Here is a 4395-nt window from a genome sequence, read left to right on the forward strand (position 1 = left end):
AAAAAAAAAAAAAAAAAAAGTTATGGTGATCCTTTTCCAAATATTTACATAATTTATTCTCTTGCCACCATTTTCCTTTCCTGTCTTTTCTTCCTCCCACCCCTTTCATTCTTTACTGTTCATGTCAGACAGGAAGTAGCAACATGCTCTGGCTAGTGTAAGCTGAAACCAACTTCATGATTCATTTCATTTCTTATTTAGCTTTAAGGTGTTTCATTTTTGTTTTAGATTTATTTTATTTTATACATATGAATATTTTTGCCTGCATGTATGTCTATGGAACATATATGTGCCTGGTGTCTACAGAGGCCAGGAGAGAGTGTTAGATCCCCCTGGACCTAGAGTTATAGAAGATTATGAGCTACCACGTGGATGCTGGGAATCGAACCTGGGTTCTCTACAGGAGCAATAAGTGCACTAACTGCTGAGTCACCCCTTCAGCCCACTTAGCTTGTTTACGGGCTGCTGGAGATTGAGTGTAGGGTTGTCCCTGCTGGTGCTCTGCCAGTGACTTCTACCCCCATCTCAGAGAACACCTTTTTAAAGGAGGTTCTCACCACAGTGCCTCAGCAATGACATCAAACCAAAAGATTCTCCTGCCACATGAGTGTGAAACATCTTGCTCAAGAGGAGAGCGAGCAGTTCTTCAACCTTCTTTGCTTCCGTCACCATGCCCGCTAAACGCTTTGTGGAAGGAAAGGAGATCTGAGGCCTCAGAGAGCAAAAACAGTGGCTTGCTTGGTGTTCTTTCTCCCCGGAATGGCTCCCGAGTTCTGTATCTTCTCTCTCCCGTTTACCTCCTCAGCAAGTGTCCCTAGAAATGTGTAACCTCTATCAGAAAAACAGAAAGAGAGGGAGAGTTTGTGATAGTTTGCTACACAAACTCTTGCAAGTTTTCATGGGAAGGTGGCAGAGGGGTACTGCGTCTGGAATTGTGAGTAGAAATGAGCAATCCCTGAATTTTTCCTCCCTGGTTCCCTACAGCAATAACCCCACACCTGATACCTCCCTCTGTGAGGTGGGCAGGAGACTTCTGTTTGCTTGAGCGGGGAATGAATACTCTCAGTACCATCTTCCCTGATCTGAATCAGCAATAAACCCAGTTCTGCACTCAGCCTCGGAAGCACTTTATACGGGCTTCAAGCAATTCGGCTTTTATACCCAAGGTACCCAAGGGACTGGCTCCTACTTTGTCTAGCTCTGCAGGTTGACAGAGCTGTGCATTCTTTGGTTTCCTAGACCACCGAAAACAAAAGGGATGACTTTTAAAACATGCAGATACTTCATGTTGTCTCCCTGGTTCAAGAGAAGCCGTGTTGTCAAGCAAGCAGATGTCTGCTTCAGTCTGTCTCTATGGTGAAGGGCAGAACACTGAGAACGATGATTCTGACTCTTGGCTTTCTCTACTGGCAGCAAAGTGGAACAAGTATCACCAGTTCTGGCTTCTGAACTTCATCACAGACAGAGGCTTTAATAGAGGACCTTCTAACTTGTGCACAGGGTCCACTTAGAACAAGTAGACAATGGACAAGCACAGGAGTTTGTAGCTCATCAGCATCTCGGGGGCCAGCTGTGGAGGTGCACCTCCTTTCCAAAACAAGACTAAGACACGAGAGGAGGTGGTTCATTTACCTCATGTGTAGAGAAGCCAAAATAAGAGTCAAGAAAAATGCAAAACAAAACAAAACAAAACAAAAACATGGAACTGTGGTGAAAAAAAAAAGAGAGAGAGGAGGGTAAATTTCCAGAAACCAGCCCTGATTAAATGGAAATATCTGACTTATCTGATAGGACAGTCTAAAGAGCAGTCTTAAGATCTTCTCCAAAGTAAGGAGACCAGGATGTTGATTGATGAAAGAGTAACTTGAACAAGGAGCTCAAAATTCACTCAGGGACAGAAGTGCTGGAGAATCACCACTTTTATTGAGGCAGAGGCAGTTGATGTTAGGTTTCAGACCCAGGCACAAACTGCTGAGGTACATATTTTACATACCAAAGCAGACCTGGCTTCTGGGCTCCCAGAATCCCTCAGTCCCTACCTGACATACCACACCCTTTACCCTGAACTTTCCAGCCCAGGGGCTGTGCTGCCCTCCAGCCAGGGACTCTTATGTATAATCCAGACATTTTGGCCTCTCCTCCCACTTCCATCTCTCTTCTCTCCCGATCTCAGCGTCAGCGCATGCCTTCTGATCTCAGTGCAGGCCTTCTCTCTTTCACTCCTCCCCTCTCCTTTCTGTTTCCTTCTCCAAGGTGATTTCCTGGGCCTTGGGCCTTGGGACCAGTTAATTCACTCACTAAGGGTTTGTTGTTTTTCCAACAAACCTGTGTATATACACTCTAATCTGGCTTGAATTGGCTCATTTTTAACAGCAGAGAAATAACTTACTAGTAGATCTCTGAGTTCCAGGCCAGTTACGATTGTATAATGAGGCTTTGTCTCAAAACAAAACAAGCCAGACAGAGAGAGAGAGAGAGAGAGAGAGAGAGAGAGAGAGAGAGAGAGAGAGAGAGAGGAAGGAAGAAAGAAAGAAAAAAAGAAAGAAAGAAGAAAAGAAAGAAAGACTCACTAGGAAAATAAGTCTATTCAAAACTCTCATTTCTGTAGTGTAAAAAATCACCTATATCTCTAGTGTAAATTCTAAAGACAAAACTGTTAAAGTAACTATAGTTATAATGTGTTAAGGGACACAGCCTGTAAGATCAACAAAAGCCAATCAACAAATTGTGCAGAAGAAGAATAAATGTATTGAGTGTTTAAGGCTAAGCATAGTGGCACATGTTCTTGAATTCCAGCACTTGGAAGGCAGAGGCTGTAGATCCCTGTGAGTTCAAGACCAGCCTGGTTTATATAGAGTTTAGACCAGCCAGAGCTTCACATTTAGATTCTGTTTAAAAAGAAAAGAAAAGAAGAGAAAACAAAACAAAACAAAAGAAAGCAAAAAAAAAAAAAAAAAAAAAAAAAAAAAAAAAAGACAATGTAGGTTCTGCAAGTGATCAAAGCTGTTGTTATCATAAGATTAAAATAGTTACTTATATAAGATCCTTTATATAACTGTTAGGATAATCTGCACATATTGTATCAACTGACTATAAAAGTGGCTGGAGAGACAGCTCAGTGGTTAAGAGCACCGACTGCTCTTCCGAAGGTCCTAAGTTCATATCCAGCAACCACATGGTGGCTTACAACCATCCTTAATGAGAGATCTGACTTCCTCTTCTGGAGGTTCTGAAGACAACTACATTGTATACATAGAATAAATAAATAAAATCTTAAAAAAAAAAAAAAAGTGTGTTCCCAGATTCCTAGTTGTTAATGGCTGTGCTGGCACCAGGCTAGCAGGATATGAAAATCTTTGTCCTTTCCTCACCTGCCCAAAGGAAAAGGCAGTTTGCCATGGGGAGCCCTCAGTGCCAAAAAGCAGCACAGAGAGAAGGACTGGGCATTTTCCTGCTGCTGATTGGTTCAGAGTAAGGAGTGTGGCCAAGAGTTGGTGGCTGGACCTGGATCAGAAGACCAGGCAGAAGAGACAGAAGCAAGGAGGAAAAGAGCAATGAGAGCCACATGGAGAGACACAATGGCTGGGAAGTAGGGTTAAGTTAGATGGGCTAGCTGAGGGACAGCTCAGCAACCAGGTCAACAGCCTTACACTATACAGATGGCCCTGAGTCTTTATTATTAAAATGCAGGCAGGACCCCAAAAGCCCTGCAATATATAATCCATATGGTAACTGTAGGATCAGTAATTTTTCTCATTCCTGTGACAAAATACTTTACAGAATGAACTTAGGGCTGGAAGGGTTTATTTAGGACCACACTTTGAGGGTATAGACAATTCTGGGAGGGAAGGAAGGCATGGTAGCAGGAGCCTGGGACAGCTGGTCACATTGTGACTGTAGTCAGTAATTAGAGAGGTGAATGCTAGTACTCAGTTCAATTTTATTGAGCCTGGAGCCAAGCCCATGAGATGGTACAGCCCACTAGAATGGTCTTCCCTCCTTAGCTAAACTCCTCTGGAGACACCAGCATAGATACCTGCAGGGTCATATTTCCATGGTGATTATAAATCCAGTCAAGCTGACAATCAAGATTACCAATGACAAGTCCACCTTTTGTGAAAATGGCACATGGACACAGCACTGGAAACCATGATCCTCCTGCCCTGGCCCCCAAAGTTTCATTCTCATAATGCAGAGTGCATTTAGTCTGTCTCTAAACATCTCCATAGTTTTAGAGTACCAGCACTGTTCAAAAGTACCAAGTGTGCTTTCACACTCCAGACAAACTTAACTGTGAGTTCTGATACTATCAAACATCATGTCGTGTATGTCTACTATGCAATGGCATAGAATAAGCATTCCATTCTAAAAGAGAAGGATGTGGACAGAGCAGGT

This window comes from Mastomys coucha, unplaced genomic scaffold, assembly GCF_008632895.1.
Source record: "Mastomys coucha isolate ucsf_1 unplaced genomic scaffold, UCSF_Mcou_1 pScaffold18, whole genome shotgun sequence".
NCBI classification, from domain to species: Eukaryota; Metazoa; Chordata; class Mammalia; order Rodentia; family Muridae; genus Mastomys; species Mastomys coucha.